At 43.4% G+C, this 26550-nt stretch overlaps 1 pseudogene; it reads left to right on the top strand.

Moving 5' to 3' along the window:
• The first annotated feature begins 1922 nt into the window (after positions 1-1922).
• On the top strand, positions 1923-10566 carry LOC129666301 (small nuclear ribonucleoprotein Sm D2-like; annotated as a pseudogene).
• The last annotated feature ends 15984 nt before the right edge of the window (positions 10567-26550 follow it).

The following is a 26550-nucleotide window of genomic DNA, read 5'->3' as shown; positions in this document are numbered from 1 at the left end:
GTTCAGACCGTTGGCTGTACACAATGTAGAGAGCAGCATGCAAAGCCTGTACTAGAAAGGTCCTTTGGGTGCAGATGTGGGACCTTGGAGGCCTTTTTTTTTTTTTTTTTAAAAGCAAACAAACAAACAAGCTAACTACTTGTGGACTCCTCCAGTAAATGCATCAAGAAGTTGAAGTCACCAGAGACCCCACTGGTAGCCAAAGAAGACTTACCTTTCTGAGGATGGTGGCTGAAGCCGCTGCCACCTTAGAATCTAGAGTCTAGACAGTTCCTATGCCTGCTTAGTGGGACCCCAGCTCTCACAGGGCAGAAAAGACACACATGACTCTAACATAGTTGTGAGATTTCCTTGAAAGCTCATCCAAGGCTGGAGTTTACGAGCGAATAGATCCCCTAGGCCCTGGAACCCAGCTCTTACCCTGCTTCTTCAGGTGTTTTATATTTGTCTGTTAGCCGGTAAAGGTTGTAAAGAGGGTAGTTGCCATTATCTGTTATCCAAACTAAGGCACACAGGTTGGAAATGTGTTGTCTGTCTTGACTTAAAGCTTGCCTACTCTTTTGTTCCCTTATCATCCTAACTTCGAGGACAAAGTCCAAGAGAGGAGACGACTGCAAAGAGCTGAGTCTAGGGTCCTGAATCCAGGTGACCTGGAAAGGCCCAGTCACCCACGTTTACGTTCTTGCTCGACCACTTGGAACAAAATGTGATTGGCCAATGCAACAGCCCTCCCTGATCCTGTTCCCATCCTTTAAAACTGTTGTATTATCTCCCTTTGGGGACACGGTTCAGATCCCGAACTGGCCGCCTCCCTGAGCTCAGAAAATAAAACTTGCATTTTAAGCTTCTGTCTCTGAAGGGAGTTTTCTCAGCTTCCACCCTGAAACTCAACACAGGTGATCCCAAACATGACCTGTTCTTGCCGTCTGAGACTTTTAATTTTTATTTTCAGCAGTTGTTCCTTTTCTTAAGAATGTCTGTGGCTCCCACTTAAGAGCCCGTGATGCTGAGGACCTGGGTTAGGTTCCCAGCTCCCACATGGTGGCTCACAACCATCTCTAACTCCACAGTTTAGTCAGAAGACATGATTTCAAGTGAGCAAAGAGCTGGATCTAGGTGACATGTGTTTGTTTATCTTTCCTGACAACACAGGACAAGCTGTCTGGAGAAGGTTGGGGAGTTCAGGAAACTAGGAACAGTGGATTTTGGAGAAGTGGTGGGAGTAGATGGGAGCATTTTATAGAGTGTAAATTTCAAATCATGGTGGTTAAAAAAGGGGGTGTGTGTGTAGAAAATCATGTTCCATTTACACTATGAGAGGAACCTGTTCTGGTTTTTATGCCCTGACAACTCAGAAGATGGTTCTAAAGGAGAAAAAAAAGAGACAGGGAGTGAGCAGAGGAGACACACACACACACACACACACATACACACAGACATGCGGAGACTCAAAGACACACATGTAGACACACGTGGAGAGAGAGAGGAGAGAGAGAGAGAGAGAGAGAGAGAGAGAGAGAGAGAATGTGACCAATCTTTCATCCCATTGGTTTGACCTGGCCATGGCAACTCCCATTTTGAGGGACCATAAATAGGAAAAGCTTTCCCCCTTAAAAAAGTCCCTTTGAAATGAGTCTGATTTTATACAGCCCAGTAGGCATAGCAAGGTTCCTACTTCATTTTGTCATGAGGAGGGCACTAATTTTAGGGTGGGAAGTGTTCCGTTTGCACAGTGGGAGAATTTCCCTCACGCACAGCGTTCCTTAGCAATTTGTGGCCTCACTGAGTGCTGCGTATAGTTTCTACAATGACAGGAAAATTAGGGGGCAGAGTGATTATTACGCTAATCACAAAACTTAGAGGCTACACTGGTTCTGGTTTCCCTCCACACCAGTCAAGGCCAGCCCTGCTTGGCTTTCAGCATGGAAGAAATCAAGCTAACGGAGCAATTTGTTCCCTTCTTGGATATTATCTTTCAGCCTGAAAGCCCCCACCAGCCGCTAACTGTTGCCTGTGGTCTGAAGCCCTCGCTTAGAATAATGCTTCTGTCTTTGTTAAAAGCAGCTTGTGAAAGCAACTTTGGGAAGTCCGCCTGGACCAGAGAGCTGAACCCCAATGCACAAAAGGTCTGCAAAGAAGTCCTGACTTTACTGTCTGAAGTTTCCTCCTCTTCATTTCCAAGCTGCTCATTTAAATGTTGTATTATATTTTGGCTAAATACTTGGATGGTTCCCAGTCTGCACTTCAGGAAGAAGGAATGAACATGGTCTCCCTGTCTGGATGGTGTGTGGAGGTGTTCATAGCAGGCTCTCCCTTTGTTGTGTTCAGCTAATTGCTAATTATGCAGTGATGGATGGATGTAAATGGAGCAGTTGGCATTTCAGGCTTCCCACTCATTCCTTTTATTTAAAGGAGAAAGGACAAAATATTAAGAAAAATGTAAGTATCTTTCTCCAGGAAAATAAAGCCTATAGGGGCAAAATGATTGCAGAAGAGGACACTATAGGTGGGTTCTAGCTGACTCCCCCCCCCCAGATGTTCTGAGAACCTTGCTCAGTGGTGACTGAAGAACGGATGCTCTTGCTGCATTGTCCCTGGTCTCTAGATGTTTTGTTCAGAGACGAATACAAGAGACAATAATAAAGAACAGGGTCACGCTATCTTTGGAAGGCAAATTGTAGTTTTATGGCTTCTTGAATTGCCCCATAAGATTATGGAATCTTACGAACCCCAACATGAGATTAAAAAGTTAAAAACATTAGTAAGCCTGGCTTGGTGGCTCACACCTTTAATCCCAGCACTCAGGGAGGCAGAGGCAGGAGGACTATTGTGAGTTCGAGGCCAGCCTGGTCTACAAAGTGAGTCCAGGACAGCCGAGGCTACACAGAGAAACCCTGTCTCTAAAAACAAAAGAACGAAAAGGAGGAAAGCTAGTGATTGTATCCCAAGCTCCCTGCTGGCTGATGAAGCAGGCATTCATCTCGTGTCTATGTGGCCACGCGCTTGTCTTCACATTTTATGTGCCTTGTAAATCTGTTGGTGGGCTCAGGTTAAGCAGGGAAGATTTTATTTGTGACTCCTCATTTCTCTCTGCTGTATCTTTGGTGCTGAGCAAGGAAAATTTACCTTAGTGTGTGTGTGGCGGCAACTACTTTTCACCCTGGGAAATGATCCAGATGAAGTCGACTGCACAGTTAGCAGCAACAGGCATTCCTCCCAAGGATGTGCCATCATTGTAAAGAATCGCCCAACCCCTACCTTTGAAGGGGTTTTTCTTTTACTTGTTCACAGAAAAAGCTTGTTTTCTTAAATTACAGGTAGGACAGTTCCAGTTGGAAAGTGTATCGGTCAGAACGCAGCTTTCCATTTGGCCTAGGAGATTGGCAGGGCGCGGAGAAGCAGCCTCTATTTCCAAGCTAGGTAGGGAGCTGCAGGGAAGAGGTTCCTGAACACAGACTTTCCCATTAACTCAACTTTGCAGTTTCCAGGGAAATAACCCCCTGAGTCCTCCCTGCAGCCCTGTTTCAAAACATTCTTCGTTCCTCAAGAGATACCTCTTCACACCCACTAGGGTGGCTGAAACATAAACCTCACAAGTGTTGACAAAGATGCGGGGAGACTGGGATCCTTACAGGCGACTGGTGGCATTGTAGAATGCTGCAGCTACTGTGGAAAACACTTCGGCCGTTCTTCCAAGAATTCTATATGAGGATTACCACATGATCCTGAATTGCACTTCGTGGTAGAGAATCAAAATAATTGAAAACAGGAGCTCAAGTAGATATTTGTGTACTAGTATTCACAGTAGCGTCTATTCTTGGCAGCCCCAAAGTGGGGGAAAAAGTCAGAGTGTCTATCATAGATGGATAAGTAAAATGCATACACACAGGGGGTGGGGGTGAATCTAAAGCATGCTACAGTGTCAATGAGTTTTGAGGACATTCTGCTCAGAGGAACCAGGCAGCACCAGGACAGACTCTACGATTCGGCTTTCATGAGGTATTGGAGTAGTCAGATTCGGTGGAATGTCTGCTGAGGTTTGCTTTGGGAGGAGGTGCCATAACCCAAGTTACTGGGTAATGCACAGACCTACAGCTGGATAAAGAGAAACAGCTTTGGAATGGTGGTGAAGGCTGTAGGACAGTGTGAGTGTACTTACCACCCCTGAGCTGCTCACTTAAATGTCATTAGGATGGCCAAAGAAAACCCCAGACCCCCTCATTTACATTTTGCCTAGGAAACAGCATTCCTCCAATCCCACACCAGTTCCATTTCTTGCTATGTTTTGGTGAGACGCCTACGCGTCCCAGGGGTGCTGTCTCCCACATAACAATGAACTGAAAAAAAAAAAGGCTTTCAATTTGTTGCAGTGGTTTTGTCCCTAGTGGTTTTGATTGAATAGGCTCAGAAAGCGCTCACTCTTGTCTAGGTAGCGAACTAGATCTTATTATAATAGAATTTTGGGACTTCTGTCATCTGGTGGCCTTAGTGGACGCTCCAGATTTGTTTAGCATGGAACAGGGGAAAACTCAGTGCTCACCTCAGCTGAGGACTGGCTCCTTCTCCCCTCTACCAAGGCCCTGTGTTTCCACAAGGCTATGGCTCCATGTGACAGCGGGAGCCGTTGTGTTCTTGTCTTTTCAGCAACCCTACCGCTGGCTTCTGGACTCTGCTCCCAGCTAGCTCTTGGCTTCCGTCTCTATCCTGTTCTGAAGTCATTGTATTTCTACTCCATAGACATCTTTATTTATTTTTCTCTCCACATTGCCTATGCCTATGTAACTATCTGCCACTGTGGCTGGGGAACAGGGAAGGAAGAAAAGCAGTGTCATCTTCACCAGAGATTCTGGGTTCAATACTTTGGGTGACAGCTTTCCACATTAATCTCTGAAGATTCCAGGGCTTTTGAGCTGTATACATTTAGAAGGAAAATACTACCGAGCTGTGAGGTACAAAGCCATCTAACTGCAGCCTCATTCTCAAAGAGGAAAGCTATTTTGATTTTTAAACTTTAATTTATCTTTGTATGTGGGGCTGTGTGTGCAAATGAGTGCAGTGCCTGCAGAGGCTGGGAGAGAGTGTGGGACTTCCTGGATCTGATGTTACAAGGAGATGTAAGCAATCCTGTATGGGTGCTGGGGACGGAATCCAGGTCCTCAGCAAGAGCAGTAACTGCTTTTAACCACTGAATCATCTCTCAAACCCCACTCCTTTGATTTTTAAAGTTTACTTTTAATTAAATTTTTTTTTTTTTTACTGCTTTTACTTGCAATTGATACATACTCATTGGACAAATCTTTGGAGTACAGTGTGATTTTTGCATATATATGATACATAATGACTGCGTAATTAACACATCTATAATCTCCAACATCTGTCATTTCTTTGTGGTGAAACATTCAAAAGTCTGGCTAGACCCTCCCTTCCCTAACTCTCAAATTCTTCCCATTCTCTTTGCCTCCTCTGCTGTCCAATAGGCACTTAGGGAATCCACTAGGCCCCTAAAAGCTCATCACCTGGAGCTAAGGATGCATAAGGAAAGGCAACAGGATGCCATTCTGTTTCCTCTAGAATGACTCATCCAGCTGCTCAGCCAGGATGGTGACTATTTCCTGTTTTTACCAAGAGGAGTCATAGAAATTCTTCCACTCTAGACTTGATCAGTAAGAAGATCCACTAGGAAGACCCAGCTCTGCCTTTTATGTTCCCCAAAGTTCACCATCATCTCTACATTCCTCTTAAGAGAAGCCTTTGGTTCACCAGAGAGTTTAAATTGAAAGAAAGGATCTTTTGGGTTGTCACATAGTGAGGGCCAAGGACATTTCCAAGGTCATGGCTGACTACTCCACCTTGCCAGAGTTGGGATCATCGGTGGATGGTAGAGATTTGGGTCAAGAGGACAGTGAGTATTGTTAATTTCAGCATTTTACCCCTATAGACTTCTGCCTAGCATCAACCATAACAGATGATGATTTAAAGTATCGTAGTTAACGTGTGCCTAAAATATTTTTTTAATCAGTTGCATTAATTAATATCTACTTTGTCGCCTCAGAATTCAGTAGAAAACCAAACCAAAACAACAAGACATCTCATTTCCTCTTAGAAGAGAGAGCAACCAGGAAAGCCTGGGGGGCTGTGCCATAAAGCAAGGTGTGCTGTGGTGAGCTTTTTTTGTGAAAAGCCCTGGTGAGGGAGATTGAAGCACTGAGCTTTAGCAATGTTCAAGCAACAGTGTCATGATCTTTAAAAAAGATATATTCAAACGTGAGAGGGCAGTTTCTTTCTTTCTTATTTATTTATTTATTTTTAGTTTATGTGTATGAGTATTTATCTGTACATATGTATGTGCGCTATGTGCATGCTTGGTGCCTGTGGAGGCCAGAAGAGGGCATGAAACCACCTGGAACTGGAGTTATAGATGGCTGCGAGCCATCGCATGGGTGCTAAGAACAGAACCCTGGTCTTCTGCAAGAGCAGCCAGTGCTCTTAACCCCTGAGTCGCCTCTCCAACCCTCAGAGGGTGGTTTTATAAATAATAATAAAATAATAATTATTATTATAATGTGTGACACACACACATGAGTGAACATTTGTGATATACTTTGGTGTGCATGTGGAGGTCAGAGGACAACTTTTCAGAATCGGTTTTCTTTACTATGGGTAAATGGCCTTGAACTCAGATTGCCAAGCCTGCATGGCAAGCTCCTTATCGACTGAGCCATTTGACCAATCCTTAGCTCTGTGATTTTGGGACATTTTTGGACCTCAATTTCCTCATCTGTCAGTTTGGACAGGAGGGTGACCCTGTGTCATTCAAGTCTCTTCCTTCTATATTGTTCCACAGTTTTAGGATACCTACTTCCCCCGGTGGATTAGCTGATAAAGAGTCATTCTCCTCTGAGATTTATTCATCTCAGTGGAGAGAGAGGTTTTGGACACAAGATGTTCAGATCTGTAAATTGTGAGAATATCGGGTACCGCGACAGGTTGATAAAGAAATACTTTCCTATGGAAATCATAGAAGAGACCTTATATCATAAAGTAAATTGAACCGTCTAGTTGTAAACCTCATGTGGGCAAAGAGGCTGAAACACGACTTGAAATTCTTAATTACCCTCACCAATCTTAAGTGCCCAGTGTACTAAGCATCAGTGTGATGCTCCCGTGGTCCCCTTCCTTTTTAACAAAGCATGTTCCATGCAATCCCTCATCTTCCCCTCCATTTCCCACTGGGGTTTTACTCATGACTTCATGCTGTACAGTCCTTGTAGTTAAATGGGCCCATTGTAAATTGGGCACCACTCCTCGCTTGTTTAGTTCTCATCAGCGGAGTTCTATTAACGCGGAGGTATTTTCAGTCACAGATAAATGGCTCTGCGCAATTTGCATTTCAGTAAGTTTTCCGATTCCAACATGGGGTTGGTAATGGGCATAATAACTCAGGAAAGGGTGAGCAGAGGGGAGGGAGTCTCCTGTGCTAGCATCTTCTGCGAGATCCCAAAATAGTCACTGCATCTTCCTATATCTGAGTACATAACAGTTAATTACCGTCAGAAAGCCGTGTCGGCAACGGCGTTGGGTATTTTGTTCTCTGTATACCTTTCCTGTCTATTTGAATTCAAATAGGTCCGGTAAGGAGCTCTGCCCCAGGGGTCCATTTTAACAGCAGCACTTCTGATTTGTGATAATTTACTGGAATGCATGGGGCTATTAAAACCTTACTTTCAAAAGCCAACTCTTGGAAGAAAAGTGTTAGTTTTTGGTTTTGAAGCTTGAATCCTGCCTGTGGCCTCCGCCTCTTCATTCATCCATTAAGCCTTTTGTGACCATGGCCTTTGTGTTTATACGGCTCTTCAGGTCCCAGCTTGTTTTCTTCTAAGACCTTACCCAGCACTAGACAGTAAGTAGGTACATAGAAGAATAAATAGAATTATTTATTGAAATCCCCAAACACAGTGCCTGTCTGAAAAGAAGATGTGCAGAGCTCAAAAGTGGTTTATTGATTGGTCGCTTTGTCTTCAAAGTGCCAAACAAATGCCTGGGTGTTTTTTTTTCCCATTATTGAATTTATGTATTTGTATGTGGGAGGCTGAGAGCACTTAATCAACCACTTTGACAGGTTGCTTTTGCCTTCTGAAAACAAAGCTTTTAAGCGATAAACCTGGATCCATTAAACAATACGAAGCTGCTTTAACCCTGTGTCCTGCAGGTTTCGGGATGCGCGAATTTGCTCGTGGGTTCCTGCGTGCGTGCTGGCATTAGGTCCATCTCTCCTCTCTTCAAAAAACAAAGAGGCCTTTCGTATAAAGAAGACACTACAGGAAAAACAAAACAAAACAAAACAAACCAGGGCTGGTGGTGGAACTGGGCATTGAACACATTTGTTTGTCTTAGGCAAAGACCCTGGGGTCAATCTTTAGCCCTGTGAAAATGAATAAGAAATATTTTACAATGACAACCAAAACTCTCTCCAAACTCTGGAACTGCACGAGAGAAATGATCATTTTAACAGCTTCTTATGCAGCCTCCTAGAAAGCTTCAATTAGCATGTAGCCACCCATGCACACAGCATTTTGTTCATCACTTGAATGTTGGCTATGATGGGAACCATTTTGCATCAGTAAGCACTAGTTACAACCCACTGCAAATGTTTTTAGAGTCCTGAAGGTTGTACCCAGGGCCTCCCACATGCCAGGCAAGCACTCTACCACAGATCTAAGTATCTAGTCTTCTCTTGAGTTTTAACGAGTCTAAACCATTTCCTTGCATGGGTGTGTCAATTTTAATTAAAGTCTCATATTACTCTAAATCTAGATTTTTGCTAGCATAATCAAACTTGTGAATGAAAATTCTACTGCACATTTGCATAAGATAGTTGTCTCAGATTTTGGCAAACATTATGAAAAGACAAGGTTACTTTACACTTTCCACCAATACTGTATGCAAAGGTCTGTCTCAGCTCAGGCTGCTTGTCATGGTTTTTGTTAGCTTGACACAGACCTACACATACCTGGAAAGGCTGAATCTCACCTGAGGAATTGCTCTACCACATTAGCTCATGGGAAAGTCTGCAGGGCATTTTCTTGGTTGCTGCTTGACGTGGGGAAGGTCCAGCCACTGTAGGGGGTACCATCCCAAAGCAGGTGGTTCTGGGCTGTACAAGAAGAGTAACTGAGGAAGCTATGTTGCACAAGCCAGTAAGCCACATTCCTCCAGGGTTATGCTTCAGTCCCTGCCTCCTCGGGGCTCCTTCTCTGCTTGTGCTCCTGCCTTGGAATCTCTCAGGGATAGATTATGTATGGGTTAGGAAGTATGAACCAAATAAACCCTTTCCTCCCCAATTTGCCTTTAACTCTTCTATTTATTGCAACAAAAGAAACCAAACAAATCTACCGCAACAACATAACAATTTAGATTTCTTTAGTGGTAGTATTTAATTTGTCATCAGTGGGTTATTTCTCACAGTCCTGAGGGATCTTCTGGATAAAGGTGCTGGAAGATGTCAGAAGAGGGATAGTTTCCCATACAAGATGGCATCTTTTTGATAGTTTCGTATGGAAGATGGCATCTTCTTGATCTGTCCTTTGGAGTGAGGACACTCACACTGCCCTCCTGTGTGGGATAAATTATAGGAAGAGGAAAGACTCTGGATGTATCCCTCTGGCCCACGTATGAGTTAAACAGCTCTCAAATGCCTCATCTCTCAAATGCAGCGGCTGTCAACCTTCCTAATGCTGCCGCCTTTAATGGAGTTCCTCATGTTGTGGTGACCCCAAATGTAAGATTATTTTTGTTGCTACTGCATAGCTATTAATTTTGCTACTGTTATGAACTGTAATGTAAATCGCTGTTTTCTAATGGTCTTAGGCGACCCCTGTGAAAGGGTTGTTCTCGCCCTACAGGTTAAGAAATGTTGTCTTAATGTATTGGACCAGGGATTAACTTTCAATGTGTGTTTTCCAGGGGAAATATTCAAACCACAGCAATATTTACTTTATTCTTCAATAAAGAAACATCTAGATTACTCTACTCCAGAGGGTAGGCAACGCGTTGGAGGCGGGAGTGTTCTGCGAGCAAAATCTCCACCCCGAGTCTCCTCAATAAACCCAAAAGTGAGAACCCAAGTGACCCCATAGGAGCTGCAGAAGCGGGAGGAAGAGGAGGAGGAATTCAACACAGGTCTCCTCTCAGTGCTCACACTGTCTGTCAGGCACAACACACAAGTACTCATTAACTATTGCAACAATAAGAAGCTCCTGGGCCGGGTGAAGGCCTTTGACAGGCATTGCAACATGGCGCTGGAGAATGTGACAGAGAAGTGGGCTGAGGTCCCAAAGAGCAGCAAGGGCAAGAAGTCCAAGCCTGTCAACAAGGATGGCTACATCTCCAAGACGTTCCTCCGTAGGGACTCAGTCACCGTGGTGCTGTAGAACCTGCTCATCACTGGCAAGTAGAGGAGAGGCCTCTTTCTTCTATGAGAGCTTCTTCCTGCCCTGCCCAGCCCTGTGAGCCCATGCCCAAGAATGGAAATACCCTGTGTTTTTTGGACCCCCCCAAACAAAATAAAACAAAACTCTCATCAATTTGATGGATAGAATTTATTTATTTAGAGTTGCCTTTTTTAAATAAACAAGATTGAATGTGTTGTGTGTGTTTATTATCTATATCTCATTGGTTTATGACTGTTATTCAGTTTCCTTGTTCATTTTAATTGTGTTGTTCTTTCGTTCATTGATTTATAAGAGCTCTTTGGTATAATCAGAAGAGTACCCATCTATTATTTTAACTTGTTCATTGTTGGAAAGAATATTTACTGTGTGTCTGTTAGGTTGTAGGTCATGGAGTTAGTACAAAACAGACACAATCCCACTCCCATGCCACTTAGAAAGCAAGTATGATGAATAAGCAAAAGGGAGACTGTGTCACACAGGTAGGGGGCTGTGGTGAGAATCTTAACAATGTCATTCCTGACTGCTTCTCTCCCGGCGGCGCTGACCAACTGTGAGGCTGTTTGTATCATTGACGACCTTTCCTTTCTATGGTCGTCCCTGTGATGGGAACGGCACCTGCCATGTGATTCAGTGATGAGGGCTCTCTCCAGGTTAGTAGTTATAAGAAGAGTTTCCTGCTTGAGGGGAGGAGTTTTCTGTTGTCCTTCCTTCTGTGTTTTTCCCTTTTCTCCTTTCACCTCCTTTTTCCCTGCCCAATTCGATTAGTTGCGCAGCTACCCACCAGAACAATGGCTTTAACTAAGCTTGGGATTCTGTCACCTCTGCTGCTGCAACCTTGGTGGTGTTCTTCCTTTGAGGTTCTATGCGTTAGAATTCAAACTGAAGGTGCCAGCAGGGTTGGCTTCTTTTGAGCCATCTCTCCTAAGCTTGCAGATGACTGACTTCTCTGTGTCCTCACAAGGCTTTCTCTGTGTATGTCCCCATTGCATGTTTTTTCTTACGACGATATCAGCAGCATCTCATTTTAGGACTTTGTTTCACCTTAATCGTTCCCCTGAAGACTATAGCAGCCACCTGAATAGTCACATAGGAAGTTCAAAGCACACATTTTGAAGGGACCAGACTTGGATATGGTTTGAATCTGTCCCTAAAATGGTTAGTGAGCTAGGAGTTTGGTATTGAGAGGTAGTGCATCCTTTAAAGAAATGAAGCTTGCTGGAGTGTGTTTAGATCATTGAGCAACCTACTCCCAAAAGGCACTAAGGTACTTTTTGAATCTGGCTCTGACTTTCTGCTTCAGCATATGATCTCTCTACCTCCTCTCCCACCACTGAGATGCCATTTTCTGTGAGACCACCATCAGAACTGAGAAAATCAATGCTTTGGCCATTTTGCTGAAAATCCAAGACTGTGAGCTAAATAAACATTTTCTGTTTTCTTATAACGCACACATCTTCAAGTGTTTTGTTATAGCAATAGGAAACAGACTTAATAAAACTTAATTTGTAACATCAGAAGGATTTGAAGAAAGAAGAGGGCAGATAAGCTGAAAACAGGAATGCTCATTATCATGTATCCCAGGTAGGATTTAAGAGCACTAAGAAGGGAACTGAAGATTCCAGGTTAGCTGGGTGGTGGTGGTGCACACCTTCAATTCCAAAACTCAGGAGGCAGAGGCGGGCAAATCTCTGTAGACCGGCCTGGTCTACAGAGTGAGCTCCAGGATAGCCAGGGCCACACAGAGAAACCCTCTCTCAAAAAACAAGCAATCAAAAAAGATTCCAGGTTAGTGAGTGACAGTAGATTTAATGCCCTTTCATATCTGTGCTAAGAGTCAAAGAGAGAACTGGAAATGTGAGAACAGTGGTCAGAGAGCAGAATGTCTGAAATGGAACCATGAATGGAGGATTGGTGCTGATAACGACATGTCTGACTTTGGGGGAGTTGATAGCTGAGACAATGTTAGGGACAAGATTACTAGCAGAGGCGGGGGTGGGGTGTGTCAAAGAAAATAGATGCCAGAGTGTTACAAAGATCATCTTTGAACACATTGACCTCACGAAGAAATGTGACAGAAGGAGTTTTGAAGAGTAGAGTGACGGTGTAGACACGGTACTGAGAAGAAAGAGAATGTCTACCTGATCTATATGTTAGAGGGTGTGGAGGAAAGGAAAGAAATCAGATGTTCCTGTGGGGTGAGATGGAGAAACATCACCTTGGTGAGCTGGGATGCAGGTTGTCAGGTCACTCCCACGTTCACTATAGCCAACAAATGAAAAAATCCAAGGGTTCATTAGCTGACGAACAGGTCAAGAACAGGTGCTGCTAATACAGGATGGAATACAACACAGCTACAGAAGGAATCTGTGATGAGCTAGACAAGGCTGAAGATCATTATGTTAAATGAAATAAGCCAGGCACAAAAGACAAGTGCTCCGTAATCTCTCTCATACTAAAATAAAGAAAGTGAATTTTCTGGAAGGGGAGCCTAGAAGGATTTTCTAGAAGGTGGTTTTGAGAGGGGGCAGTGGAGAAGGCAAAGATGAGGAACGGTTGACAGATGGGCACTGAGTTATAGTTTCCCAGGAGAAAGAAGTCCAGAGTGCTGTTGCCCAGTAGTGTGACGAAGGGTCCCAACAAACGCATCATGCATTTCAGAATGTATTGTGCAGGAAGAATTCTGAGAGTTCTTCCAGCCACAAATAAATGATGAATGTGAGGAAATAATCTATTTAACCTAATTAAACATTTCACAATGGATACTGAAACAATACACTATCCTGTTAAAACATGTAACATTCTGTACTAAATCCATTTAATAATATAAACCTGGAAACAGGCCTGCACAAAAGAGCCGGTAGGAATGTTCAGAAAAGTGAACATGTGAGTACGTGGCAGTGGAATGGTTTCAGGAACCAGGTGTGAGTGGATGAAGAGTCAAAACTGAGGAGTATGGATCAAATGCACTCAGGTCCAGGTAACAGGGGGAAGGGAATCCTACGTTTCTTTAGGTATTTTATTTTTATTTATTTATTTATTTATTTATTTATTTATTTTTGAGGAACATTATATGGTCAATTTGGCTTCTAACTTGCAATCCTCTTGCCTCTAGGGTACTGGGGTTAAGTTCTACACTGGCTTTTGGGCTTTCTTTGGAAGACATGTCATGAATAGAAATGCTATAGGTCCCTTGAAACCTTGTGTATTGAAAACTTAGTCATCAACACAGGAATGTTCTAAGAGATAGCTTTCAGAGATGATTGGGCTCTGACTTTATCAATGGATTGTTTAGTCTGGTGAGGAATGGGCAACTGGGAGGTGCAGACCAGTTAGAGAAAGAAGGTCACTAAGAGGTGTGACCTACTTAGAGTCTGTGAGGGGACTCTTGTCTCTTTCTCTTATCTGCCTTCTTGGCCACTATGATCTAAGCTGCTTTCCTCTAGCAGGCCTTCCACATCATGCCCTGCCTCCCCTTAGGTCTGAAAGCCTCAGACCCAATTAATAGTGTGTCAAAATCTCTGTAACTGTGAGCCCCAAAACATCTCTGCTTCCTTAGCTGATTTCCAAGTTATTTGTCCCAGTGGCAGAATGCTGAGTAGCCAAGGGATAAAACTTAACATGGAGGTCAGCGGTAAGAGTCTCAAGAAAGGTAACGGGGTGAAGTGGGGGCTGTAAAAGTGAGGGTCCACAGCTTCTGGGAGAGGGAGCTTCACAGGAATAGTGTTGGGGTGCTTCCCACTCCCTCAGAGAAGTGTGGAGACCAGTCAGGAGGAGCTCATACGCATTGCAAATGCTTCTTTCTCACACTGTTGCTTGCTTTGTGACTTTATCAATGCATACTTGTGCTATCCATATTAATCTATATGTATGGGGATTCCTGCTCCTATATGAACACTATTAACATTCTTTCTATGGCTTCGTATATTTTATGTTAGGAAATGTCTTACCTTTTCTGAAATCATAATTTCTTTAAAAAATAGATAACATTTAAAATCTTTCATTACTTTGTTTTTCAAGTGTTGTCCCTTTTGGATTGATGGAGATATAAGAATCTGAATTTTTATTATTTATGCGTGGCCAGATTTATGCCCTGCGATTGCATCTTAAAATATCCTCAGATGCCCTTTGAATGTGTATTTATTACATCTTCACATCTTTTTCTCTCTACATTTTATGCATTTCTCAATAAAATTTTTACATAAGCACTGTGCCCTAGCCAATTGAGCCACTGGAGCTCCTAAAATTTTCAGTTCACAGCTCTTTAAAAGTTCTCATGCTGTCAGCCTTCTGGCTCTCAGCCTCTACTAAAAATCTGAATGCAATGCCATCTTTAAAATATAGGTGTATCTTTGAATACAGGCATCTTAGAGATTTTGACCATACCTGATGCTGGCTCATCTTGGAAATGGGCAAAGTTGGCTAAACGGTTCCTGAGAGGAAACTCAGCCTGCATTTTTTTTTTTTTCTGGCTATGTAGTTTTGATCAGCATCTCTTGTCCAGAAGAAAGTTAAAATGTAGAGCTATCGGGGAATGGGCTGACAGTAGACAATAGCCCACAGTATTTCACACAACTATTTACAAGGGGCGTGTAGGTGTAATCCAGGGACTATTCAGGCAGGTAACATAGCATTGCCACTATGTACAGATGAGCCTGTTGTCCACCTGTTTCTTAAGAGTTAGGATTCCCCTACTTCCCTAATTCTTAAGTACAGACTTAAACATAAGGCTTTTGGTTCTGGAGAGGGATGGAACCAGCATTGCTCTGGAGAAAGGATGGGCAAGCTCATGTCGTTGACATGAGCAATCCATCCCGAAGGATGGGAGCTGACCTGCTGTGCTCTTCACTGCTTTGCTTATTTCTCGTGGTCTGCTCATTTCTCGTGGTCTGCTCTTCTATTGTTGCCTTCCAGGTCCCAGCGCTCTTCCTTGCAATTCAGGGTCCAGATGAAATTTTGGATGCTCTTTCCAACATGCAAATAAAGGCATGTGACTCCCTTGTTTAGGAAGTTCTCATGGATCTCTGATACCTACAGAACATGAATCTAGAGTTGAATCTCACCCTTTAATGTGATTCTCCTCCCCTCTTTGTTTATGTACACCTCTCTCTCCCTCATTCCTCTGCCAAATTTATTTCTGTCTGGCTACATACGCTCTCATTCTGCATCCCTCATGTCCCATTCTGGCTATTCAACCTCAGGCATTTTCTTTCCCCTACTCCTTGCACATAAGCTAGTATTGTAGGGTAAAAGCTCTGAGCTCACTCCTGGGTTTGAAAACCCACCAATCCCTGGGCTTGTTCAAAGCTCAGAACTTGAAATACTACCAATCCCCACCCTGGAAAACTCTGCCCCCAAGGAACCCTATATAACTCTGCCTCCCAATCATTTCCTTTCTCACCTGAGTTAGAGGCAGCCGCCCTCGTGTGCCTTTCCCAATAAGGTTTGTTGTGAAGTGTGATTTTGTGGTATTTCTTGGCTCCTGACTGCCAGGAGACCATTCCCTTCAGAGCTGTAACTCTGCACTGGGGAAACCTTGCCCCTCAGAGCTTTAACACTTACAAGTATGATACATGCTGTAGGGCTCAGCTCTACATTACCACCTCCAGGAAGCCTTTCTCATTCCCTCAGGCATAATCTGTCTCTTTCTCATTAGGATTCCCATAGCATGGGGTTGATTTGTACGACCACGAAACAGCAAGCTGTTTCCAAGGCTCGGGGAAGACAGGCCTCCACTGCAGACCTGGAGCGCCTGCTTTATAGAACCCCATTGAGGCGGTTTGTGCACAGTAGCAGAGCTACCTGGGGCTGGGCATTTTATGGGCATTATTTCACTTTATCTTCTGGATGACCCCTCCAGGTAGACATATTTATTACCTTCATAAGGAAACTGAGCCTTGGAAACACCAAAGAATTAGCTTGCCCACTCTCTGTGTATTTACCCAGCGTGCTCAGTTATGAGACCCACTCCCATTGTCTGACTCCAGAGTGAATGAATGAAAGAGCCAGCAGACAAGCAGAGCCTGTGCTTGGAGGCAAGTTCTCTACTGCAGAGGTATACCCCCAGTCCTATTTTTATTTTACATTTTGAGACATGATCCTGTCTCAAACTCTTTACCTCACTGGGTTTTGAGAAAGGTTGTGTGAAATAATGGAAGGAAAACACATAAGTGAAAAAGGAATGTGTGGGGAACAGCTTATTTTCCGTTATTCCTCATTCTACGAGGACAACAGACTGCCTGTGTAGATGCTGTGACCAGACAGGAAATCGAATAGATGGAGGTGATCAAAAATCAACAGGATGACTCCATTAGACAGAGCTACCCAGAGTTCATAGGTCATTTCCATGGGAAGTCTTAAATGAATCTTAAATATATTGTGTCAATGTTTTTGACTCCTGTATCTGTTCAGAGGAAGGTAACACCTCATGGAGTGCTGTAAAAAGGGTTGGGTAACTAAAAAGTATGTATTTCTTGCTTGTCCTAAAAGCAATTGCCACCCTTTGTTATAAAATCTCAGAGTTCAAACAGTGTCTTTCAGAATCAAGAGAATTGTACCTAGGTACTCCTTGTATTTGCTTTTGGCCTAATTCACACTATCACCAATAACTTCAAGGTTCTTTGCTTCAGTGGTGAGCCTGCTGCTCACTGACTAGGGGAGGGAGTAGGGGAGGAAACGTGTTAAACAAACAAATTTTTGAGGTATGGCTTCAGAGAGCTTGTTGTGTGTTCAGCATCTGTCACAGAGAGACAGGAGCATGTGAGGATGGGTGGGAGGGGCATGTGAGGATTGATGGGAGGAGATTGTCAGGATGAGACCCAGCCCTAGGCCTTTCTGTCCAGATGAAGAGTCACAGAGACAAAGCATGGCAGACTGTGAAAGTCCCCCTCTGTCCAAGGGACTGTGACATGCCTGACAGTGATTCTATCTTAGTTAGGTTTACTATTGCTGTGATGAAACACCATGACCAAGGCAACTTGGAGAGGAAAGAGTTTATTTGGCTTCTACTTCCACATCACATCAAAGGAAGTTCATCATCAAAGGAAGTCAGGACAGGAAATGAAGCAGGGCAGGAACCTGGAGGCAGGAGCTGATGCAAAGGCCACGGAGCGGTGCTGCTTACTGTATTTCTCCTCATGACTTGTTCAGCCTGCTCTCTTATAGAACCTGAGACCATCATCCCCAGGGCTGGCTTCATCCACAATAGGCTGGGTCCCTCTCCATCAATCACTACTTAAGAAAATACCCCACAGGCTTGGAGATGTTTTCTTAACGAAGGCTCCCTCCACTCTGATGACTCTAACTTACGTCAAGTTGACATAAACTAGCCAGCACAGACTCCTTCCAGGAGTCAGTGGATGGGGGCCTAGTGGTCAGGAGCTGCCCCAGAGGAAGTAGCCCAGGGTTAAAGGCTTGGCAAACAAGTGGAAGTTATCCATTAAAAGGAAGGAGTATTCTTTCTTTTCCTGAGTAAGCCTGTTATTGGAAAGGAACAGATATTTACCAAGACACTTAGTCCTGATATGGGTTTCACTGTGTCTAACTGACTCCTCATGTTAAAGCTATGAGATGGGTCTTTTAGGAATGAAGAAATATAGAGATATTTCTGATGATGATTAGGGGAGTATGTGTTGGTTAGATTTTTGTCCACCTGATACAAGGAGAGAACCTCAATTAAGAAAATGCTCCCAGTAGATTCACTTATAGGCAAATCTATGAGGATTTTTCTTGAATAATGGTGATGTGGAAGAGCCCAGCACACTGCGGGTGGTACCATCCCTGGCAGGTGGTCCAGGGTTATATAAGAAAGCAGGCTGAGTAAGTCATGGGGAGCAAGCCAGTAAGAAACATTCCTCCATCCTTCAGCTTCAGTTCCTGCCTCCAGATTCCTGCCTTGAGTTCCTGCCCTGACTTCCCTTCATGACGAACTATGACCTATAAGATGAGATAAGTTGTTTTGCTTTTGGTCATGGTGTTCATCACAGCAATGGAAAACAAACTGAGACAGAGGTTGAGACTTGAGTCTAAGACAGGCCTGAGGCTTCTTACGGCACCCCACTAATTCCGCGTAGCCACAGGCATGTTTGCATTAGCTGTACCACAACCATTATGATCTCTGCTATCGCAAGATCATAAAATGGGACTGAGACATGTACAGGTTTATTTCAGGTTTTCAATATATCTTAATTCAATCATTTATTTATCTTCGATCTATGCACATTCATGTATGTGTAAACGTGTGTCCGCCATGGCGGACATGCACATGGGAAGGACAGAGGGCAACCTGGGATGTAGCTCCTTGCCTTCCACCTGAGTTTGTTCTTTCAGTTATATATTTAAGACTGTGGGTCTAAGCCGGGCCAAGCTTATTAGCATGCATGCACTTAAATGTTGATGTATGTGTTTGAGACAGGCTCTTTCTTGATTACTGTTGCACCATCACAACCATCTTTCATGTGGGTTCCGGGTGTCTGAATTAAGCTCGCCGGGCTTCTGTAGCCAGCACTTTTCCCATAGAGGGATCTCTCCCGCTGTTTATTTATTTTGGAGGCAAAGTCTTATCATGGGATCCATGCTCCCTGGAACTCACAATGTAGCCCAGGCTGGCTTCAAACCAATTCCCACTGACCTTCTGGCCTGTCTCTTGAATGCTGGGACCACACTCACCACACTCAGCTAAGCCTTATTTTGAAAGAACAAGAGAGGAACCACTCTCTGAGTGATCAAAGATTACAGTGGTTTAAGTGGTATTAATGAAAATATGATTATTCCAGCAAAAACCAGGTAATAATTAGTTTTTCTAAAAAAAAAAATAGATAACATATTCTCTTATCAGAACTGAGTTTGTTCTCTTAATTCTGTACCTAATACTGTGGGTCTAAGACAAGTGAAGCTTATTAGCATGCATGTACTTAAATCTTGATTATGTGTGCAAATTCAGATTGAGATGCATGAAAATATTGTTTCCTTTACGGGTCACCTCACTCAAACTTCGTAATGCCTCAGTGAATCCTGATGGCACTGTTGACAAGGCAGGTGTCACGCACTCTACAGATGAGGAAATCGGGGCTCTGTGCCTCACTCAAACGTTCATCTCAGGGTGTGGCAAGGTCATTAGAGCAACAGACTTTGAGAAATGAAAGGAAACAGAATTGTTACGTTTATGTACCATGCACTGTTCTTGGAGTTTCATGACACATTTTTTACTTATTTGATGTGTGTGTGAAAGAGAGATACGTGTTTATGTGGAGGGAAGATGCAGAAGTAGAGGTTGACACTGGATGTCTTTCTCAGTGTATTCCTCTGAACCTTATTTTTTGAGACAGTGTCTCTCCTGAACCTGGAACAGGTTTGGCTAGACCACAGGGGTTTTCTGACTCTGAGCCCAACCCAATGCTGGGAATACAGGCATGTGCCAGCCTCCACACCTGATCCAAACTCAGGCCCTCATGCTTGCCCATTAGCCCTTATCCACTGAGCCATCTCCCCAGCCCTTCATATGACATGTCTAATCTTTATAACAATTGTAGAAGTGTTTCCTCCACTGTTAGAAACAGGCAAGCTGAGTCTCAGAGACACAGTACTATCAAGTTAAAGGATGAAGTGGCTACACTGGGTTTTAAGCTGATTTTCCAAAAGCACATAGGTATTTTCCATGTTTCTGTAAGCCATCTGTTATAGCTTGAATGTGACATATTCCCTCAGACTTGTGTGTTTGAACACTTGTCTCTAGCTGCAAGGTGGGCCTTGAGGTGGAGCTTTACTGGAGGAAGTGGGGTCCCTTGGGGGCGCAGCCTTGAGTCTGATTGCCGACATAATGGGACCCTCCCTTCACATCCCCATTGCTGTGTCTTTTCCACCATGATGGCCTATAACGCCTGGAACTGTAAGTAAAAATACACCCTTCCTGTAAGTTGCTTCTTGTTGGGTATTTCCTTCTAGCAATGAGGAAAGTCACTAATCCACTGTGTATTTATTTATTTATTTACAGCTGCATTCTAATACTGAGCACAGCATCTGTTCCACTGTGAATCCTCAGCAAACCCATGGGATGACTAAGTGTAATGAATAGGACCAGCCCATTGGTGAATAGCAAGGAGAGCTGAAAGAAGAGGACTTGACACACCATGGCCTCCCATGAAGGAAGAAGGCTCTGTGGTTGAATTGTTCTCCCTGCCTGTTTAGTGGAGGACTGTTGTCCCATTGATGGCTGAAGAAGGCTCTGCCATGAGAGAGAGACACTGCCGAAAAGAGTACTTGGCAAAAGGAAATGGGAAATAAACCTGAAAGCGTTTCCGCGTCCTTTCTTGGGACTCAACCCAGTGGAGCACAAAGAGCGTCTATGGGTCCTCGGCCATCTTGATCATCAAGGTGTCCTCTGACTTTGCCCTGACCCCATGCATCCTTATCCAGAATGCTTCTCTGTTGTCTCACCTGAGTGAAATGCAAGCTGCCTTCAACTAAGAGCTTCAGCTGGGGCGTGATGCAAACCACGTTTCCTTCCTATTGTGATCGATATTTGCCATAGATAACTGTGTACTTATATACAACATAGACGTCAGCTGAACTGGGATCTTATTTGTCCTGTAAACACAGGTGTGAATGCCTGCATACCAATATGTACATGTGTGTGCTACACATGTGGGACACACACACACACACACACACACACACACACACACACACACACACACACTTCTTTGAGACAGGATTTCACAATGGCTCAGACTGCCATGAAACTCCTGGCTGATCTTGAACTTTCAATCCTCTGCTTCAGTGTGCCCAAAGCTGGGATTAAAGGTATGCCGCTGTGGCTGGCTTTTTCTGAAAATACTGAGAAAAAAATTGCTGTTATGCCTAAGGACGGCACCACTAACTTTCTGTTAGATGACACCAGAAACCTGTCATCGTGAGGAGCTCCCTGAACTCAGAGCTCTGCTTCCATCGCTTGTCGTTATATATGCAGGCTTCAGAGCATCTGAAAATTTAGCAGTAACCATGAAATGTTGGTCCAACTGCCTTAGGAGAAATCTGAGGATCTTTGTGGAAGCCCATGGGGGTCATTAAGATTATTGAGGGTGGCTGTTGACATTCAGTGCCTGGGAACTGGAGATGACAGATTCTCAGGTTCTCACCACAAGGGTGTGTTCTGAATAAGGATCTAACCACATCGCTGTTGAGAAACACTGAAATTGTCCCTAGCTTTGTTTCCTAAAATCAAGACATCGACAGAGGCCAGCAGCAACTCTGTTAAATATAGGCAAGGCACTGGCAAATTGCTCCAAGGAGCAGACCCATTCAGGAAAGGGAGAGGCGTAGGAAGTACAAGTGTCTTTTCCAATGCATGCTGTCCAGGAAGTTACTGAAATTGCCATTCATGATTGCAACACACTTTCTATTAATTATCTGAGGTAATTTGTAAAGCAATAGCTCGAAGCCCGCATGGAACGTTAATTCTGCTAATGAACCCAGTGAGTAAATTTTCCCTGGCCACTCTCTGTAAGCCAATCCATATCACTTTAGTGCACAGGAAAGGGCCTGGAGTCAGTAAACTTGGCTTTCGTACCACTGAAGGTTTTTGTTGTTTTTATTACAGAGAAGCTACATGCTTCAGATTTACTGTTGCCTGACTATTTTGTTTTGCCATTAAAGCTAATTGTCAAAAAAGATAATGAAAATGACTCCCAGGCACGTTAGCTGTTTCAATCACCGTAAGCCTCTTGGTGGCTTGATGCCAGCCGACACGTGCCATCCCAGGATGGCTCTCCAGCCATTCAAAACGAACCCATCTGGGACAGGTCCATTCACAACATTCTCTGCCCCAGTGAGATTGCAGGGTTCCACTGCCTTTCTAAGACGAGAAAAGCTATTTTTCAAACCAGGAATACAGAAACACACTATTGTGGATGACACTTTCTGAAGTTTCAGAAACCTGCTCCTGGGTCACGTATAGGTAAAAGAATGTGTCCTGCATTTGGGAGTAAGGCTAGGAGGAAAACTATGGGAACATTCTTCCCAACTTATAAATACATCTCCTTTGCCCCTGAGTATCTGTTAATATCACCTCGTGAGGTCTGGCCCATGGGGAGCAGACTCCATCATCAAAACCAGACTTAGGACGAAGACTTTGTGGTAGCCATGTGTCTATTATCAGGTGACAGATGTTGACTTATTACAATTTGGTTATGACAAACATGCTCTCTCCTCCCCTGTCCCATCCTCCCATGCAAGGGAAGGTTGTCAGGACAACCAGTTGCAGAGACCTCAGGAACACGCTTTTGCAGATACTTCTAGAAAACTTCCTTTCATTTGGGGAGGGGAAGGAGACCTAAAGTAGAAGAGTGGGCTAGATGAGGTTTTTCCTTTCAGCTGGAATGTGACATGGTGCCTGGGAATGCTACAGCCATTGCGTGACCAGTCAGTAGAACAGAAGGCAGTACCTTACTCCTTTCTTGATGAAATCTCCCAGGACTTGTCTAAGACTAGATCAGCCCAAATGAAGACTTCTTGAAATGGTTAAAAGCAGACACAACAACAAAACCCAACCTTTATCTGTCTAAGCCACTATGATAATTTATTTTTTGTTAATAAAAGTACTAACCTTGTTGATTTAGCAGGTTTTAGCTCTTCACAGGTATAAGAATAAGTCTTGGAAATTTTGACATGAGAATCCTGCTGATAGCAGAACCATGAGTGGAACCTGAGTACTTAAGCCCATCTTAGGTGACATGTTGCTTCTTTCTCTGGCTGTTGGAGATTTGGGGGTGTTTAGAATGTTTGACCACTGCCCACAAGGAGCAAAGTCAAGTGTCGTGTGTTGAGCATGTCAGGACCGGCCATCTCCAAGGTATCACTCTATGTTGTGGAACAGCCCTGACAATGAATGGGGACAGATATTTGCTTTTCGTTAATGTATAGGGACACAATGATAAGTCAAGTGGCATAGATGTCACACGATGCACCCGAGGAACTTTATACTGCTGCTGCCTAGTGGAAGAAAGTTACATTTTTATTCCTGGGAGAAGCAATAAACTAAGAGTCAACATTCTGCTTTTTATTTCGACTTCACAATTTAGATTTATTTAAAAATTTTTTATTTAGTCTCTCTGAGTGTCAGTTTATCAACTAAAAAATATGGATAATAACCATGTTTTGTTTAACTTTACACAATTGCTGTAGAAAGCAAGTTGGATGAATGGAATAAAATTTACCTCATAGCATACTTGCTATGCAAATGTTAAGAAGTTATCAATTACCATAATCACTTCATTTCTAGTTTCACAAAATAGATGTGATCATTGTCATCATTGAATCAGCTTGACTGTGAAGAGAAATTCTTTGTTTATTTCATGTAGGCAGCACCTTTCAGAGAGGATAATCTCCAAAGAAATGCATGGTGATACTTTTAAGTTTAAACACCCTGGCTCCCCATACACATAGTTCATGAAGACAAGCATGGCTACAGTTCTGCATTTCATGCCTGAGAAAAGTCATCCCTCGCATCTTGAATTTTAAGTCTATTAATCAAGTTATGTTGGGGGTTGGTCTGGTGCTATGTAATCTGATTCTAATTATTGGCCCCAAAGATGTGATTGCTGCCCAGACGGGCAGTCACTCAAAATGACGTTTGTAACCTTGCCTAAGAAATTATTCCTGATTGGCTGATTAAAATGCCTAAATCTGGGCAGGGCAGAATGAGGTAGGTGTGGCCAAAGTTCGTGGGCTTTGAGGAGAGGAGGATCATGGGAAGAAGAAGGAGACAAGTACCGGAAGGAGAGGGAAGCAGGGAGCTGTGATAAGTTAGCGTGGAAAGAAGCACATGGTCGGATGGCATAGATGGAGGAAAATGGTTAAGATGAGCGAATAAGCAGGTATTTATGGAATTATGGATGGGAAGTAGAAATAATTAGAGTAGATGACCTGGGATGGAGCTGGGAGGTAAAGGTAGTTTAGAAGGTTATTATCTGTCCTGCCCCAGGTAAGATAAATCTAGTCTAAAATCTATCAGGTGTCTCTGTCTTTTATTGATTAAACAGTAGATTAGATAATACCACTGTAATAATTATAGAACTAATAATAAACATCATCATCATTATTATTGTAATTATTATTATTTGGCTCTGAATGCCAAATGTTCTTATGCTCAAAGTGCTTCTAATACCCATCCAATCCCCTGAGCCAAATGCTTGTAGGCAGCAGGAACTGGCCTGTTTAAATCACATCTCTGCAAACCTGTACATTCATTGCTCAGAGAACCAGGTGTCAATGGCATCTTCAAAGGCATTTTCAGACTGGACACCTGAAAGCCAGAGGCTAATCCAAGGACTGGGCATGAGAACTCAGACCAGAAAAGGTTTTATTTACTGACTGGTGGGAACTAAGGAATTCAGATGTTGCTCAATCTCTCTTTTGAGTTAGACCAATAGGAAAACAGAACGATATAAAGAGCAGAGAAATACAGGAGCAGTGACATTAAAAGAAATAAGCGAAGGCTGGGGTGTGGGCTCAGTAGAACACTTGTCCACCATAGACAAGGCCTTGGATTTGGTTCCCAGAAACACCCCCCCCCACACACACCCTCATAAATGTACATTTAAAACAACAACAAAAGCCAGTGAGGGAGAGACAGAAGGAGGGAGGGAAGAGAGAGAAAGAGAGAGAGAGAGAGAGAACAAAAGCGCATGAAACAGCTGTGAGTGAGACAGGATGAAGCAACGATCTTTGAGATTACAAGGTGAATTGTCACTTGACCAACCATTCCAGGTTTTCCAGGTGGTCCACAGAGCCACAAAGTTGCTGTGGTTCTGCAGGGAATGAATGCACTACTTTTAGCCCGTGTCCTTTTCTTTTCCCTCTTGTCTTTCTTTCTAGTATGTCATTCTGAAGACTCGTACCCCCCTCTGTTCCAGTCAGCCCAGAAAACCTACATACGCTTTCCACTTATATATCTATCCAGACACAAGTTTTTGTTATTTGTTTGTTTGGTAATGTTTTGAATGGGAGCATCCATTTTTCTTGTCTGATAATTTCTTTTTTCCCCCTTACATGTATCATCAATATCACTTCATTTTGCTGAACATCCTTCTTGGGCTGAGGTGTAGCTCAATGGTGCTTGCCTAGCATGGGCAAGGCATTGGGTTTGATTTCCAGAACCACAAAAACAAACAAACAAACAAACAAACAAAAAAAACAAAAAAAAAAAAAACAATCAAACCCCATTGCTCTATTTGTCTCTATTTGTTAATAGTTGCTTGAATGCTCTCAGAAAATCTTCCCTTTCCCTTCAATGTGGAGAGACATGATAGATAAGATAATAAAAGCCTAGTAAGGCTGTATTACTGTGCTCAAAAAATAAGAAAGAGTTACAATGAATAGAAACCCTGAGGACACTGAGGAAAAGGTCATGGGAGAGTGGAGCTTTGTGGTTCAGTGGGAGCTGCAAATGTGAGTCATTTGTCAAGGGAAGCCGTCTCTAAGAAAGTGTGGAGAAGCTGGAAGGGGAGACTGTGCTTCATGCTGGAGAGTGGAAGCTGAAAAATAGCTTGTTGTTACAGCTTCAAATGGACCAGTTGCCAGGGACCTGGAAAGAAGCAGGCCCTTGCCTAGGTTAGAGAGCAGGTGCTGTGACTTTCAGCCAGGACCTTAGAAATATGCCATCCGGAGAAGAGGCTTCAGATGCAGTTAGCAACTGGAGCATCCTCTGGAGCCTTCATTTTGTAGGGATGGGCTAATCCTGAAATTTTAAAGTTGCAGTAGCAAATAACAATGAGTCAGGAGGGCAGGAAGAAAACTGCCTCCCAGAGACAAAATACGATCACAGAGCCTCAGCCATTGAAGTGGGGAGGCATGGGCCTGGAAGAGTAAAAAAGAGAGCACAGGGCTCAATGACACAGTCCCTGAGCACTGGAACTTGCTTCATGACAGTTTTATATGTGAGTGGTGAAAAGGATGTCTAGTCTGATAAATGGTTCGGGAAAACTGTTGAAGGGCTCTCAGGGCTTCAAAATACAAGCACTCATTCTAACCTTACAGTGCACACGCGTGACATTCTAAATGGAATAAAGTCTCTGACATGAAAAAAAGTAGGATCACTGATCGAAAT

Source organism: Psammomys obesus, unplaced genomic scaffold, assembly GCF_907164565.1.
Source record: "Psammomys obesus unplaced genomic scaffold, mPsaObe1.curated_primary_1811, whole genome shotgun sequence".
In the NCBI taxonomy this organism is placed as follows: Eukaryota; Metazoa; Chordata; class Mammalia; order Rodentia; family Muridae; genus Psammomys; species Psammomys obesus.
This window is presented reverse-complemented; position numbering and strand designations above follow the sequence as displayed.